This window comes from Equus asinus, chromosome 17, assembly GCF_041296235.1.
Source record: "Equus asinus isolate D_3611 breed Donkey chromosome 17, EquAss-T2T_v2, whole genome shotgun sequence".
NCBI classification, from domain to species: Eukaryota; Metazoa; Chordata; class Mammalia; order Perissodactyla; family Equidae; genus Equus; species Equus asinus.
The window spans coordinates 17,455,064-17,474,169 of record NC_091806.1 but is presented as its reverse complement, the minus strand read 5'-3'; the positions used below and the strand labels follow the sequence as shown (position 1 = coordinate 17,474,169).

The following is a 19,106-nucleotide window of genomic DNA, read 5'->3' as shown; positions in this document are numbered from 1 at the left end:
CAATAATCACTCTAAATGTAAATTGATTGAATTGCCCAATCAAAAGACACAGAGTGGCAGAATGGATTCAAAAACAAGACCCAAAAATATGCTGCCTCCATGAAACACATCTCAGCCCCAAAGACAAACACAGACTCAGAGTGAAGGGATGGGAGATACTACTCCAAGCTAATAGCAAGCAAAAGAAACCTGGTGTCACCATACTTATATCAGGCAAAGCAGACTTCAAAAGAAAGCAGTTAAAGAGAGACAAAGAGGGGTAGTATATAATGATTAAAGGACACTCCATCAAGAAGACATAAATATATATGCACCCAACACAGGAGCACCAAAGTACATAAAGCAACTGTTTAAAAAACAAAAAGGAGATATCAACAATAATACTAGAATAGTAGAGGACCTCAACACCCCACTTAATTCAATAGATGCATCATTGAGACAGAATGTCAAAAAGGAAATTGTAGAATTAAGTGAAAAACTAGACCAGATGGACTTAATAAATAGAACAGTCCATCCAAAAATAGCAGGTTACACATTCTTCTTAATTGTGCATGGAACATTCTCAAGGATATATCATAAGTGGGGAAACAAAGCAAGCCTAAACAAATTTAAGAGGATTGAAAAAATGTCAAGCATCTTTTCTGACTACAACGCTATGAAACTAGAAATCAATTACAAGAAAAAAGCTGGGAAAGGGGCAAAGATGTGGAGATTAAACCACATGCTAGTGTATGACGAATGGGTCATTGAAGAAATCAAAGGAGAAATCAAATATCATCTGGAGACAAATGAAAATGAAAACACGCAATAACAACTCATTTGGGATGCAGCAAAAGCAGTCCAAAGAGGGAAATTCATTTCAATACAGGCTGAAGTCAACAAACAAAAAAATATCAAATAAGCAATCTCAAGCTACACCTAACAGAATTAGAAGAACAAACAAAGCCCAAACTCAGCAGAAGGAAAGAAATCATAAAAATTAGAGCAAAATTAAATGAAATCGGAACCAAAAAAGATCAACGAAACAAAGAGCTGGTGTTTTGAGAAAATTAACAAAATTGACAAACCATTAGCGAGGCTCATTAAGAAAAAGAGAAGACCCAAATAAATAAAGTTAGAAATGAAAGAGGGAAAATTACAACAGATACCACAGAAATAAAAAGATTATAAGAGATTTCTCTGGAAAACTGTATGCCAACAAAGTGGACAACTTAGAAGAAATGGATGAATTCTTAGACTCTTACAACCTCCCAAAACTGAATCAAGAAGAAATAGAGAATCTGAAGAGACCAATCGCAAGTAAAGAGATCAAAACAGTAATCAAAAACCTCCCCCAAAATAAAATTCCAGGACCAGACAGCTTCTCTAGAGAACTCTACCAAAAATTCAAAGAAGATTAATACCTATCCTCTCAAACTATCCCAGAAAATTGAGGATTTTTCCTAACACATTCTACAAGGCCAACATCACCCTGATACCAAAGACAGATAAGGACAACACAAAGAAGGAAAAATACAGGCCTATATCATTGATGAATGTAGATACAAAAATCCTCAGCAAAATACTGGCAAACTGAATGTCACAATACATTGAAAATATCGTACACCATGATCAAGTTGGATTTATACCAGTATATTGGAGACACAGGGATGGTTCAACATCTGCAAGCCAATTAATGTGATACACCGCATTAACAAATGAGGAACAAAAACCACATGATCATCTCATTAGATGCAAAGTATTCACAAGATCCAACATCCGTTTATGATAAACACAATAAAATGTGTATAGAAGGAAAGTATCTCAAAATAATAAAGCCCATACATGGCAAACTCACAGCCAACATCATACTCAATAGGGAAAAACTGAAAGTCATCCCTCTGAGAAGAGGAACAAAATAAGGGTACCAACCCTCACCGCTCTTATTCAACATGGTACTGGAGGTTTTGGCCAGAGCAATTAGGAAGGAAAAGGAAATAAAAGGAATCCAAATAGGGAATGAAGAAGTGAAACTCTCGCTGTTTGCAGGTGACATGATCTTATGCATAGAAAACCCTAAAGAAATCCATCAGAAAGCTACTAGAAATAATTAACAATTACAACAAAGATGCAGGGTACAAAATTGACTTACATAAATCAGTAGCATTTCTATACTCTAATCACGAACTAACAGAATAAGAACTCAAGAACACAATCCCATTCACAATTGCAGCAAAAAGGATAAAATATCTTGGAATAAATTTAACCAATGAAGTGAAAAACCTATACAATGAAAACTACAAGAGTTTCCTGAAAGAAATTGATGACGACATAAAGAGATGGAAAGACATTCCATGCACATGGATTGAATGAAAAACCAGTTAAAATGTTCATACCAGCTAAAGCAATCTACAGATTCAATGCAATCCCGAATACAATCCCAATGACATTCTTCACGGAAATAGAACAAAGAATACTGAAATTTATATAGGACAACAAAAACCTGAATTGCTAAATCAACCCAGAGAAAAAAAGAACAAAGCTGGAGACATCACAATCCCTGACTTCAAAGTATACTACAAAATTATAGTATTCAAACAGCATGGTACTGGTACAAAAACAGGCACACAGATCAATTGAATTGATTTGAAAGCCCAGAAATCAAACCCTACATGTGTGGACAGCTGATCTTTGACAAAGGAGCTGAAAACATACAATGGAGACAAGAATGTCTCTCCAACAAATGGTGTTGGGAAAACTGGACAGCCACATATAAAAGAATGAAAATAGAGCATTCTTTTATGCCAGTCACAAAAATAAACTCAAAATGGATCAAAGACTTAAAGGTAAGACCTGTAACCATAAGACTTCTAGAAGAAAATATAGGCAGTGCAGTCTTTGATATTAGTCTTAAAAGGATCTTTTCAGACAGCATATCTTCTCAGACAAGGGAAACAATAGGAAGAATAAACAAGTGGGACTTCATCAGACTAAAGTGCTTCTCCAAGGCAAAGGAAACAAGGATTGAAATGAAAAGACAACCCTCCAACTAGGAAAAAATATTTGGAAATCAAATATCTGACAAAGGGTTAATCTCTATAACATACAAAGAACACACACAACTCAACAACAAAAAATCGAACAACCCAATCAAAAAACGGGCAGGGGATATGAACAGTCATCCAAAGAAGATATATGGATGGTCATTAGACACATGACAAGATGTTCATCCTCACTGATCATCAGGAAAATGCAAATCAAAACTACACTAAGATATCACCTTAAACCCATTAGAATTTCTATAATTACCAAGACAAAAAGTAAATGTTGGAGAAGTTGTGGAGAAAAACGAACCCTCATTCACTGCTGGTGGAAATTAAAACTGGTTCAGCCATTATGGACAACATTATAGAGATGTCTGAAAAAGTTAAAAATAGAAATACTGGGAGGTGGGACCAAGATGGCAGAGTGAGTAGTCTTCTTTGTCTCTCCCCCTTCGAATCTACAACTAATTAGACATTCATCGGTTAACAAAGGCTATCCATATAGCATCTCAAGACACCTGAGAGACCCATGCTGTTGTACATCAGAGGGCAGATGGACTTCCCCCCCTGGGAAGAGGTGGAGATAGGTGAAAACTCTCTGACCCCCACCTGTGGACAGCCTAGTACCTGCAAGAGGCTCTCTTCCAGCGGACTCCCCCATAGCATCGTCTCACACCAAGGGCGGGTGTGTACTGGTGGAGTACTGGTGGAGCGATGGTGGAAACAGGTGACTACAGCCCTACCTAAGCCCCCTGTGATTACACCTAAGCCCAGGGGGAAACTCCAGGGTCCCACATCCGCTGGCAGGGAAAGCCTCTGCTTGCCATTAGCAGAGAGACTCCACCCAGCATTCAGAACATGGGGAGGCTCCCAAGGAACGGATTTCCCAGCAGGGCAGCAGCCCACCAGCCACTGCCAGGCTCACTGACTCTGGCTGTGTCCCAGATTGTGAAAGAGGCACCCAGAGATCCCAGAGGTGTGCTTGGGGGCCAGGTGGCCCTCCAGTGCCTGGCTCCACGGCCCAGGGGGAAACTCCAGGGTCCAGCACCAGCAACAGGGAAAGCCGCTGCTTGCCATTAGCAGAGAGGCCCCACCCAGAATTGAGAATGCCGGGGAGCTCCCAAAGAGCAGAATTACAAGAAAGGCAGCAGCTCACCAGCCGCCACAGGACTCACAGACTCCGGTGGTGCCCCAGAGGGTGCAAGAGGCAGCCAGAGATCTCGAGGGCATGGTCAGGAGCTGGGTGGAGCTCCAGGGCCTGGCTCCATGGCCCACGGGGAAACTCCAGGTTCCCACAGCAGACTAAGCAAAAGCCTCTGCACAGCACTAGTGGAGAGGCCCTGACCGGCAATCACAAGGCTGGAAGGCCCTGAGGCAAAAGTAGCACAGCTAGGTGAGCTTACCACAGACTGCAGAAGACACCCAAAGCTCTGCTGCAAACTATAGTGGACAAGTGAGAACTTGTGGGCTCTGACAGAGCTGCAATTATAGGTGATCTTGCTCCTGGGTGCTGGGAAAGCTCATAGCACCGCTGCAGACCCCAAGGAGGGAGTGCGTCTAGGTGGTCTGCAACAGTAGGCACCAGCAGCCTGAGGCCCTCTTGTAATTGCCCCCACAACTGATGAGGGACCCCACAGGACCACTGTGACTATGAGGAGGGGTCCAGGTCCAGTCAGTAACAGCTGACAGGGTTCCTGGTTGGTGCAGTCTAAACAGCTGCTCCTCCCCTACACCAGTTGAAACAGGTGGAAGCAGTAACTAAACTCTATCTCTATGTGGAGGCACAAATCCATGCCATCAAGCAGTATGAAAAAATATATTAAATCTCCAGAACAGAAGAAAATGACAAGTACCCAGAAAACAATCCCAAAGACAATGAAATCTATAACCTAACTGACAATGAATTCAAAACAGCCATTATTAAAGAACTCAAGGAGTTAAAAGAGAATTCAGATAGACAACTCCACGAGTTCAGGAGCTATGTCACAGAAGAGTTTGATACTATAAAGAAGATCAAGTTAGAAATACTGGAGATGAAGAACACAATGGAGGAGATTAAGAAAAATCTGGACTCTCTGTAAAGTAGGGCTGATAATATGGAGGACAGAACTAGAAATTTGGAGGATAGGAATATAGAAATGCTGCAGACAGAGGAGGAGAGAGGGAAGTAAGACTAAAAAGAAATGAAGAAACTCTCGGAGAATTATCCAACTCAATTAAGAGATGCAACATAGGGATTATAGGTATCCCAGAAGGAGAATAGAATGAGAAGGGGGCAGAAGGCCTGTTCAAATAAATAATGGCTGAGAACTTTCCAAACCTGGAGGGAGAGATGGAACTTCAAGTGACACAAGCCAATAGATCTCCAAACTTTATCAATGTAAGAAGACCAACCCCAAGGCATATAGTAGTGAAGCTAGCAAAAGTCAATGACGAAGAGAAAATACCAAGGGCAGCCAGGCAGAAGAAAATAACCTACAAAGGAACCCCCATAAGGCTATCAGCAAATTTCTCAGGAGATACCTTACAGGCTAGAAGAGAGTGGAATGATATATTCAAAACTCTGAAAAAGAAAAGCCCGCAGCCAAGAATTCTCTACCCAGCGAAAATATCCTTCAAATACGATGGAGAAATTAAAACTTTCCCAGATAAACAAAAGTTAAGGGAGTTCATTGCCACAAGGGCTCCTCTTCAAGAAATGCTCAGGAAGACCCTCATACCTGAAAAATCAAAAAAAGGGAAGGGGTTACAAAATCCAGAACAAAGGTGATAAGCAGAAGGACAATAAAAGAAAGTAGCAGTTCATCAGAACAGGTTAGCAAAAGTTAAATAAAACATTAAAGATAAACGGAAGGGAAACACCATAAATAAAGATAACCTTGTCATTTTAACCACAAAATCACCACACAAGAAGGAAGAGGAAAAAAATCTGACAATAACAACCGAGAAGGGGAAGAGAAAAGGGATGGAATGTTTTAATTTTAGGAAATAAGAGGCTATCAGAAAAAGGACTATCTCATCTACGAGATGTGTTATACAAACCACCTTGTAACCAGTAAATAAATAACAAGAATAAAGACACAAATTACAAATAAGAAGACACCCAGTACAGAAATTTACCTACCTGAATTAGGAATCCAAAATTCATGGGACGAGAAACAAAGGAAATGAAGAGAACTGGAAAAGAAGTGATAAAATGGCAGCGGTAGGCCCCCACGTTTCAATAATCACTCTAAATGTAAATGGATTGAACTCTCCAATCAAAGAAATAGAGTAGCAGGATGGATCAAAGAACAAGATCCAACAATATGCTGCCTCCAGGAAACACACCTCAGCCCCAAAGACAAACACAGACTCAAAGTGAAGGGATGGAAGACAATACTCCAAGCTAATAATGAAGAAAAAAAAGGAGGTATTGCCATACTTATATCAGACAAAGTAGACTTCAAAGCAAAACAGATAAAGAAAGACAAAGAGGGGCAGTTTATAATGATAAAAGGGACACTCCACCAAGATGACATAACACTTATAAATATATACACACCCAACACAGGAGCACCAAAATTTGTAAAGCAACTATTAACAGAAATACAGGGAGACATCGAGAGCAATACAATACTTGTAGGGGACATCAACACCCCATTAACATCAATGGATAGACCATCCAGACAGAAAATCAAAAAGGAAATTATAGAATTAAATGAATAATTAGACCAGATGGACTTAATAGATATGTAAAGAACACTTCATCCAAAACCAGCAGGTTACACATTCTTCTCAAGTGTGCATGGAACGTTCTCAATGATAGACCATATCTGGGGAAACAAAGCAAGCATCAATAAATTCAAGAGGGTTGAAATAATATTGAGCATCTTTTCAGATCATAATGCTATGAAACTAGAAATCAACTACAAGAATAAAGCTGGGAATGGGGCAAAAATGTGGAGACTAAACAACGTGCTACTGAACAAACAGTGGATTATTGAAGAAATTAAAGAAGAAATCAAATATCATCTGGAGACAAATGAAAATACACCATACCAACTTATTTGGGACATAGCAAAAGCAGTCCTAATAGGGAAATTCATTGCAATGCAGGCTTACCTCAAGAAGCAAGAAAAATCTTACATAAACAACCTCAAATGACACCTAAAGAATTAAAAAAAGAAGAGCAAACAAAGCCCAAAGTCAGTAGAAGGAGGGAAATAATGAAAATTAGAGCAGAAATAAACGATATTGAAACAAATAAGACAGTAGATAGGATCGATGAAACAAAGAGTTCGTTCTTTGCAAAAATTAGCAAAAGCAGTAAACTCTTAGCCAGACTCACTAAGAAAAAAAGAGAGAAGTCTCAAATAAATAAATTTAGAAATGAGAAAGGAGAAATCACAACAGATACCAAAGAAATACAAAGGATCATAAGAGAATACTATGGAAAACTATATGCCAACAAATTGAACAACCTAGAAGAAATGGATAAATTCCTAGACTCTTACAACCTCCCCAAACTGAATCAGGAAGAAATGGAGAATCTGAATAGGCCAATCACAAGTAAAGAAATAGAAACAGTAGTCAAAACCTCCCCAAAAATAAGAGTCCAGGACCAGATGGCTTCTCTGGAGAATTCTACCAAACATTCAAAGAAGATTTACTACGTTTCCTTCTCAAACTATTCCAGAAAATTGAGGAAGATGGAGTACTCCCTAACACATTCTATGAAGCCAACATCACCCTGATCCCCAAACCTGACAAGGACAACACAAAGAAGGAAAACTACAGGCCAATATCACTGATGAACATAGATGCGAAAATCCTCAACAAAATTCTGGCAAACCGAATACAGCAATACATCAAAAAGATTATACAGCATGATCAAGTGGGATTTATACCAGGGACACAGGGATGATTCAACATCCACAAGTCAATCAACGTGATTCACTACATTAACAAAATGAGAAACAAAAACCACATGATCATCTCAATAGATGCAGAGAAAGCGTTCAAGATCTAACATCCATTTATGATAAAACCCTCAATAAAATGGTATAGAAGGAAAGTACCTCAACATAATAAAGGCCATGTATGACAAACCCACAGCCAACATCATACTCAATGGACAAAAACTGAAACACAACCCTCTGAGGACAGGAAAAAGACAAGGGTGCCCACTTTCACCACTGCTATTCAACATAGTACTGGAGGTGTTGGCCAGAGCAATTCAGCAGGACAAATAAATAAAAAGAATCCACATAGGCAATGAAGAAGTAAACCTCTCGTTGTTTGCAGACGACATGATCTTATATATAGAAAACCCCAAATAATCCATAGGAAAACTATTAGAAACAATCAACAGCTACAGCAAAGTTGCAGGGTATAAAATGAACATACATAAATCAGTAGCATCTACAAACGCCAAAAATGAACTAACAGAGAAAGAACTCAAGAACTCAATCCCATTCACAATCGCAACAAAAAGAACACAATACTTTGGGATAAATTTAACCAAGGAAGTGAAAGATCTATACAATGAAAATAACAAGGCTTTCTTGAAAGAAATTGAAGATGACATAAAGAGATGGAAAGTCATTCCATGCACATGGACTGGAAGAATAAACATAGTTAAAATGTCCATACTACCTGAAGCAATCTACAGATTCAATGCTATCTGAATTAGAATCCCAATGACACTCTTTACAGAAATTGAACAAAGAATCCTAAAACTCATATGGGGCAGCAAAAGACCCCAAATTGCTAAAACAATCCTGAGAAAGAAGAACAAAGCCACAGGCATCACAATCCCTGACTTCAAAGCATACTACAAAGCTACAGTAATCAAAACAGCATGGTACTGGTACAAAAGCAGGCGCACAGATCAATGGAACAGAATTGAAAGTCCAGAAATAAAACCACACATCTATGGAGAGCTAATCTTTGGCAAAGGAGCTGAGGGCCTACAATGGAGCAAAGAAAAACTCTTCAACAAATGGTGCTGGGAAAACTGGACAGCCACATGCAAAAGAATGAAAATTGACCATTCTTTTCCAGCATTCACAAAAATAAACTCAAAATGAATCAAAGACCTAAAGATTAGGCCTGAAACAATAAGTCTTTTGGAAGAGAATATAGGCAGTACACTCTTTGACATCAGTTTCCAAAGAATCTTTTCGGACAACATAAGCCCTCAGATGAGGGAAACAATAGAAAGAATAAACAAATGGGACTTCATCAAGCTAAAAAGCTTCTTCAAGGCAAGGGAAAACAGGATTGAAACAAAAACACAGCCCACGAATTGGGAAAAAATATTTACAAGTTATTTATCCGACAAAAGGTTAATTTCCATAATATATAAAGAACTCACACAGCTCAACAACAAAAAAATCAAACTGTCCCATCAAAAAATGGGCAGGGGACATGAACAGACATTTCAGCGAACAAGATATACGTATGCCCAATAGACACATGAAAAGATGCTCACTATCACTAATCATCAGGGAAATGCAAATCAAAACTACACTAAGCTATCACCTTACACCTGTTAGAATGGCAAAAATATACAAAACCAAGAATGACAAATGTTGGAGAGGCTATGGAGATAAAGGAACCCTCATACACTGTTGGTGGGAATGCAAACTGGTGCAGCCACTATGGAAAACAGTATGGAGATTTCTCAAAAAGTTGAAAATAGAAATACCTTATGACCCAGCCATTCCACTACTGGGTATCAACCCAAGAACCTGAAATCAGCAATTCCAAAAGTCCCATGCACCCCTATGTTCATCGCAGCATTATTCACAATAGCCAAGATGTGGAACCAGCCAAAGTGCCCAGCAACCAATGATTGGATAAAGAAGATATAGTATATATACAATGGAATACTACTCAGCCATAAAAAAGGACAAAGTAGTCCCATTCACAACAACATGGATTGACATTGAGGGTATTATGTTGAGTGAAATAAGCCAGACAGAGAAAGATGAACTCTGTATGACTCCACTCATAGGTGGTAGTTAACATATAGACAAAGAGAACTGATCTGTGGTTTCCAGGAGAAAGAGGGGGTGGGAGGAGAGCACAAAGGGTGAAGTGGTGTACCTACAGCATGACTAACAATAATGTACAACTGTAATTTCACAAGGTTGTTAACTATCATAATCTTAATAAAAAAATTAGAAATACCATAGTAATCAGCCATCCTACTACTGGATATCTATCCAAAGAACTTGAAACAGCAATTCTAAGAGAGTTACACATCCCTATGTTCATTGGAGCATTATTCACAATAGCCAAGACGTGGAAGCAAACTAAGTTCCCATTGAGTGATGACTGGATAAAGAAGATATGGTGTATATATATACAAGGGGATACTACGCAGCCATAAAAAATGACAAAGTCATCCCATTCACAACTAGATGGATGGATCTTAAGGGTATTATGTTAATCAAAATAAGCCAGAGGGACAAATTCAAACACTGTATGATTCCACTCATATGTGGAAGATAAACAAACACATGGACAAAGAGAACAGATTAGTGGTTACCAGTGGGGAGGGGAGTTGAGAGTGGGTACAAAGGGTGAAAGGGTGTACCTATACAATGACTAACAAATAATGTGCAACTTAAATTTCACAATGTTGTAAACTATCATAACATCAATAAAATAAAATAGAAACAAACTGTGTTTTAGGTTAGGATCATAAGAATGAGTGTACTATATATTTTCATGTAAATGGACATTAAGAAATTCAGTATAAAAAATCTAGGATGAAAAGGAGATCATTATGGAATTGCATATGAGAAATAACCCTTACGACTTCAAAACTGGTCCAGGTGTCTTGACTGGGAAGTTTATTAAATGGTTAGGGAAAATGAAGTAATCAATTCTATGCATTTTATTCTAGAAAACTGAAGTGCTGGTGTATATCCCAACTTTCTTTATGAGTAGAGATATTCCCTGATATCAAAAGCAGACAAAGGTATTATAAGAAAAGAAAACAACAGAGCAATATCTGTCATAACCATTTATGCAACAACTCTAATAAAATTTTATTAAATTGAATCTAGTATAATGTAAAAACAATAATGTGCCATTTTAGGCTTACCCCAGAAATTTACAGTTGGTTTAATATTGAAAAATGAAATAATCATATTAAGAAACTGAAAAGGAAATTTTTTTTAGTACCTCAATAAATGCACCAGAGCATTTTAAAGTTTCAACATCCATTAGGAATAAAAATTTTGACCAGACTGCTGTTAAATGAGACTTTCTAAACCTGATAAAGTTCACCAACAAAAAACCTACAACTAACATCATGTACTATATTAAAAAATGAAATACATTTCCACTGAGATTAGAAACAAGACAAGTAGGATCTTCTAATTCTATTCAATATTGTACTGGAGATTTTATCCAACACAACATGGCAAGAAGAAAAATTTAATAGAAAGTGTTTAGTTTGGAAAAGAGGAAATAAAATTGTGTTTATAAGTAGATGACAAGATTGTACAGGTAGAAATCTAACTGAATCTACAGAAAATTTATTAAATTAGAAAATGAATTTATCATCATTTCAAAAGAAAGATTAGTATATGCTGCCCCTACAAAATTAGAAATAGAAATTTAAAATACCTGTTACAAATACTTTAAAATGATAAAATACTTAAAAATAAACCTGAAAAGATATATATGAAAAGCCTGAACACTAATAATTAAGAAACATTTTAAAAGACGTTAAATAAACCTAATTAAATGAGTATATACCATGTTCATTTACTGGAATATTCAATATTGTTAAAATATCAAACTTTCTCAAATGTATCTATAAATTCAGTGCAACACTGATAAAAACCCGAGCAGGTATTATTTTTTGGTAGGTTTTGGGAAGATGAAAGTAAAATATGTGAAGAAACACAAAACACCTAGAATAGCTGAATTAACTTTAAAAAGGAGGAACAAAGTTCTAATACAAATGCTAAGACAAACAATAACTGCTTTCCAGTTTTATTTCAAAGCTACAGTTCTTAAAATTCTACTTCAGTGAAACGATATTGATAGAACAGGAATGGACCCATGCATATATGAACAGTGAACTTCCCACAAGGCAAAAGCAAAAAGATCATTTGACGGGGAAAAGATAGACTTTGTAAAAGTAATGATGGACTAATTAGATGCACGTACACAAATATTGAACATTGATCCATAACACACAAAGATTCACAGAAAATGGTTCACAGGTGTAAATGTGATACCTGAAAATCTAAAAATTTCAGAATAATAATAATTGGAAATATTAAAATGACCTTCGGTTATGTAAAGATTTCTTAGATACAACACCAGAAAGAAAACTGATAAAATAAAAATTTGATACATTGGACATCAAAATTAAATCTTTTGCTCTTCAAAAGATGGTCTTAGGAGGAATTAAAACCAAGGTATATTCTGGGACACAATATTTTCAAGTAATGCATCTCCTAAAGGTCTTGTTCCACACTACATACAGAGGTCTCACAACTCAATAATAAAAATAATAATAATAAATAGCCGAAATGTTTGAAAAATCACTTTACCAAATAACATATAAAGAGGGCAAATATGCACATAAAAAGTTGCTTGGCATCATTATTCACTAATGAAATTCTATTTAAAACTTCAATAAGATAAAACTATATAACATATGTATGATGACATATGTGTGTGTGTGTGTGTGTGTGTGTATAGAGGAATAGAGACTTTCATTCACAGTTGGTGGAAAAGTAAAATGGTATAAATATGTGAAAACAATTTGTTATAAGAATCATTGTCTTAAAAATTAAACTTGCATTTAATGTAATTTAGTCATTTCACTCCCATTTAACCAAGATGGAATAGATCTGATTCGGAGTGGGGGTTGCACAGAATGGAATAACTGAAATGATACCATATGCGTTAAAGAAAACAAACAAAAGCAAAAGCCAAGTGGTAAACAGGTGATGGAAACTCAGAATAAAATGACAAGTAACGATAACTAATATCTGTCCCTGAGGGAAAAGTAAAACAACACGAACAACAAATCAAGGAAGCAACCTCATATTTGCATAATGCCTTGTTTTAATTTCCTAAATGTTTTTAAATCATGTAATTAGACAGTGTTTAAACATTTCTACTGCATCAATCATCCGAGGAGACCTCTGTGGAAAAGCAGACTCTTGATGGGTATGCTCTATAGGTACAATATTTTAATTAAGATTCTTGTATGGTACAAAAGGAAAGTTAATCAAAATTAAAAAATTGGAAGAAAGGCAGGAAGGAAAGAAGGAAGAGAGGGAGGGAGGAAGGAAGAGAAGGAGAGAGGAATTAAGTCAGGAAGGAAGAAAGGAAAGAAAGAAGGAGAAGTCAGTGAATACCAATCGTCCTTGACAAAGGGAAACCTCAGGACATTTTGTTGTGCTCCCAAATACTTGAGGGATAATCACCAAATTGCTTGGCATGCCCTCAGGGAGAGTTTGAAAAGTGAAAAAGATTCATAAATTGTTCTCACTTTTCCATGAAAGAAACACATGAGGGAGTCAAGACAGAAGCTTCATCACAGGTAAAAAGAATATTTAGTGTGGTATCTTCTGTTCCTAATATGGACAAATTTCAGGGACACATCCAAAGTTCCACATTAATCCAATGGTGAAGCCCTAGCAAAATGTGACCATTTCTGATTCAGTTCTCTTTGCCTTCTTCTACTCCATAACGCCTGAGCAGGACTAGGACCCCTCTCCTTTAGTCTTCATATTAATGTTTCAAGTATTTTCACATGGGTTGACAGACTAAATGCACAAAAGCACCTTTGAAACATCATCATGCCATTGCTTATAAAATATTCATTTTAAATAAATAATTATATCTTAATGCAGCCCAAAACTGAGATCAAATGAAGCATAACTAGACATGAATTCTTAAAAATTGGAAAAATTAAGAAGCTGCAGGTATTCAGTCTCTCCTTTTGATGTCCTTCCAAATTCTTAGTTATTTCATGTGTCTAGGCTCTTTTTTGTGACCTTCATGATATAATTGAATGTTTTATGATTATTTAAATAAATAAATTTAAATAAATTTAGATTCCAGATTTCTTGATGAGACAAAAGAGGATTTTCACCACACATTGAAGTATGAAAAGTATTATTTGGATATTAACAGACTTTAAGTACCCAGTTTTATAGAAATGGTACAATGTTCTTCAATTTCAAGTGGTATCTGACAGAAAGCAGTTATAATTATCTCAAAGAGAGTAACTTAAAAGAATGTCAATTGGTATTCAACAAAGATATTAAATTGTGAAAAAGCACTGTGGCTCCTTCCACAGAATGCTAAAGCTTGTGAGAAAAAAAGTTTTGTTTTTCTTTACCTTACAGATAAACCTGCAAGGAAACACAAAATCTAACAATGCTAAATAAATTCATTGTAATGGGTATCACAGAATGCCCTGAGCTTCAGGCTCCATTACTGGGGCTCTTCCTCATCATCTACATGATCTCAGTTGTGGGCAACTTGGGCATGGTCATCCTCACCAAGATGGACTCAAGGCTGCAAACATCCATGTACTTCTTTCTCAGACAGCTGGCTTTTACTGATCTTGGATATTCAACAACCATGGGACCCAAAATGTTGGTACATCTTTTTGTGCATCAAAATACAATCTTCTGTTATTTTTGTGTTATACAATAGCTTTCTTTTTTATGTTTATTATTAGTTAACACTTTATTCTGTTGGCAATGTCCTATGACTGTTATGTGGCCATCTGTAACCCTCTTCTCTATCCAGTTATCACGTCATAATGTGTTTGTCAGGTGCTTGTGACAATCCCCTCTCTCTATAGCACATGCTTCTGTTCTACTCACTGTAAAGATTTTTAATTTATCTTTCTGTGGTTATAATGTTGTCAGTCATTTCTATTGTGATTGTTTCCTTTGTCATCTTTGCTCTGCTCAAATACACAGGAAATTGAATTGATTATTCTGATTTTGGCCAGTGGTGATTTGATTTCATCCCTTCTGACGTTTCTTGTGTGTTACCTGTTCATCCACATAGCCATTCTCAGGATGTACTCTGCTGAGTATAGGTACAAGGCTTTTTCTACCTGTGCATCCCACTTGACTGTGGTCATAGTATTTTATGGGACTTTGATGTTTATGTATGTGCAGCCCAAATACAGTCATTCCTTTGCCACTGATTTGTTTGCAACAAATGCCTTTGCATTTGTTGATTATTAATCTTGGTTACTACACTGTCATTGACTCAAAAATGATAGTAAATTTTGTAGTGCACAAAAATGCAATTTCCTACACCCAGCTAGTATGCCTTGAGATCTTCATTATCACTGAACTGATTATTCTATCATCAATGGCCTATGATCACTATAAACCCATCTGCAAACCTCTTCTCTACTTGGTCATCGTGACAGAGAAAGTGCTTTGGGGGCTGGAACTTACTCCTTATCTATACAGCCTATTTGTGTCACTATGCCCACAATTAAGTTATTTAACTTGTTCTTCTGTGGCTCTAGCATCATCAGTTATTTTTAATGTGACTGCTTCCCTCTGGTATCGTTGTCTGTTCCAACACACATGAACTGGAATTGAGCATTTTGATCTTTTTCAGCTGTAATTTGCTCTTTTCCCTCTTGATTGTTCTAGAACCTTGTATGTTTATCCTTGTGGCCATTCTCAGAATGAACTTAACCGAGAATAGCTACAAAGACTTCTCCACCTGCAGCTTCCATCTGACAGTGGTGATTTTGTTCTATGGAACCTTATTGTTAATTTACCTGCAACCCAAACCCAGCGGTACTTTGATATTGATAAAATGGCCTCTGGGTTTTACACCTTGGTGATCCCTATGCTGAATCCATTAATTTACAGCCTAAGGAACAAAGTAGAAGATACTCTGAAGAAAACTGTAAATTCCTGTTTAATTTAATCTAAATGTTCAGTTGCCAAGGTGAGTTTGAAAATTTTTGTTTGATCCTTGTCAGAAGAATTATAGCATCAAAAAGTAGAAATATTTTACCAGATTAAATTTTCATCGCTTTCTGGACAAAACACTTCTTTCTATATCTCCCTGTACTCTTCTCCACTTCAATGGAATAAATAAGTATTGTAGCCAGATAATGTGAGTCTCAATGATTTTCAAGTTCGTATTGGAACCTATTTTATTTAGAAATAAGGCAAATCATACTACACTTTTGGTGGGACTTAGAATTGCTAGGATAAAAAAGTCTTAAATACTCAAAATAGAGCAAAAGTAACCAGAAAATTTGAAATATATATTTTATAGCAGTCTCTGTGTATTAAAGATAAGTAAGACTGAACCATGAAGACTATGTAGGCTAGATAGGAGACAAAATAAGTAAATGTGAGATTATAACACAATATGAAAAAACTGACTCAATAATCTAGGCTAATTATAAAATAAACCAAACCACCTCAAAATGAGATTTTCAATCAAATTGAGTTAATATTTTATATTTAAAAGATAGAGTGGAAATTTGGGAAAATTTTTGATTAAGAGCCGTGACAAAAATATTGGCTAATTGTGGGTCCCCCTTGACAGATGCTCACACTACACCTAATTTTGGTTTATTATAGCCTCTTGATAAACAAGCTGACTTTGAATTGGCAAAGTCAAAATAAATGAGTATCTGGTCATCTACTGGAATGACAATAATGTTTTGCAAAATCTATAGCAATGACAAATGTTAAAGATAAATGATACACTCAATAGTTAATTGCATTTTTTTCATGCCTATTTTACTCCTTCACAAGCTTTTATACACAGTGACAATATGTTGCATGGATTCTGTGCTAGGACGATGCTTCATGCACATTGTGTACTCTTTCAGCAAATGAACAGATGCCTTAGATCTTAGTATTCTTATTCGAATAGACATTTTTTAGATTTCTTAAAGTATATACACTACCCCAGTCATGCTTGCTTCAATCTATCCTAGCATTCAAAGTGAAATTTGTGAGGAATAAGTTAGAATATGTACCAAAGTCTCTCCATCCCAGACCTAAGAATTTTATTTTCCCTTTTTTAATGTACTGAAGTTTACTTTATTCAAGAGAGTTGACCTTAAGTGTTGTCATTATGAAAAGAAAAAAAAAATTCTCTATGATCTGATAGATATGTTAATTAGCTTGATTTTGGTAGCCATTTCACTATATATATATATATATATATATATATATCAAAGCATGATGTTGTACACCTTAAATATATACAACTGTTATTTATCACTTGTAACCTCAACAAAGCTGGAAAAAAATTTAAATCAAAAAGTATAACATAAATTGAGCACAATAAAAGAAATCCAAAATTACTTTCTCTAATCATATCAATTTGTTTACCACATTAATATATTTTTCCCAGATTCCATCATTTCTATTACTATTCACAAACCGAAAGCAAAGTTAAGTAATACTAACAGCATTTTCAGGCATGTTCCATATAGAAAGGGCTTTTAAAAAATCATAGTGCATCATCTTCCTAGCTTTCTTTTCTTATGTAAGAATTCACCATCTTTCTTAGCCAATAAACATTAAATATTACTTTTAATATCATCATAAATTTCATTTTAATATACAGTTGAGTATAGTTCAATCACTTTATTTGACCATTCTTTGGTTGATGAATATTTGACTGTTTGCAGCTTTTTAATTCTTTTGCCAAGATACTAAATGTTGTAATAAATAGCCTTGTGCTTGTAACAGATATACTATTGCTTTTTATTTCTAAAATAAATGTATAAGATTTCTTCCACATGCTAATGAGTGCTATTGGATCAATGTTTTACAAATATCCATAATAATTTGACATAAGAAAGAAAACATTGAGAAAAAGTTCTATGCAATGTGATTTTTTGCCAAGTAGTATTTTCCTCTTTTTTTTATTTTCAAAGAAAGGATACTAACATTTGCTGACATACTATTTTTATACTGTGATGATAAAATTGCAAAATGGTGATAATAGGTGGGTAGCATCACCTATTTCATATCATAGATACAACAGGAAGGATTCTAAAACATTATCTTCTTTTCTAAGAAAGCTTATAGTATTTCTGACTTCACTGGATGGGGACATTGTCCCTTATTGCTACAAAGTACATTTTCTCATTATCGTTATATTGACCAATAGTTTAAAAATAATGCTGCCAACCTATGTAAAAATCTTTTAGTACTTGTAAACTCTCAAATTCTTCCCAGAGTTAGAAATTTAGTTTTCTTTTGATTGCTTATTTTCATTCCATATTTAATTAATGACTTGATATAACACAATAATTTAGCTAGGAAATTGGAATATATTTGTATTAATTATTAAATAGCAATACTTGCAAAGCCCTAATGACTCAACTGCAAAAATTCAACATCTGATTTGATTTTTGTAAATAACAAAAATCCTCAATGTGGATTTTCTGCATTGACTCCATAATGATTTCTTCAATTCCCTTCTCATGACTTATTTATGAAGGTAGCAAGATATACTCTTTCTTGAAGGGATTTTCTCAAAGATTTCAAATTTTCCACACGGAACAGGAATGCTTCAGGCTTTAAAATAATGGAGAGAGATGGCTCAAAAAATAATTATCTCTTTATTTATTTATTTTATTTTATGTATTTTTTTAATTTTTATTTTTTTCGGATGTACATCATATTTCCAATTCTGTATACATTACATCATGTTCACTACCGGAACACTAATTACAGTGCATCCCCTCACATGTGACCCTAATCACCCCTTTTGCCCTCCCGCTCCCCCCTTCCCCAGTGGTAACCACCAGTCCAATCTCCAATGCTATGTGTTTTTCTTTTTTTTTTTTTGTCGTTTTTATCTTCTACTTATGAGTGAGATCATATGGTATTTGACTTTCTCCCTCTGACTTATTTCACTCAGCATAATACCCTCAAGGTCCATCCATGTTGTCACAAATGGCTGGATTTCGTCATTTCTTATGGCTGAGTAGTATTCCATCGTGTATAAATACCACATCTTCTTTATCCGTTCGTCCCTTGATGGGCACCTAGGTTGCTTCCAAGTCTTGGATATTGTGTATAATGCCGCAAT

At 35.8% G+C, this 19,106-nt stretch overlaps 1 pseudogene; it reads left to right on the top strand.

The window, feature by feature from the left end:
- Positions 1-3,576: 3,576 nt before the first annotated feature.
- Positions 3,577-15,256, top strand: LOC139040513 (olfactory receptor 8K3-like; annotated as a pseudogene).
- Positions 15,257-19,106: the final 3,850 nt, after the last annotated feature.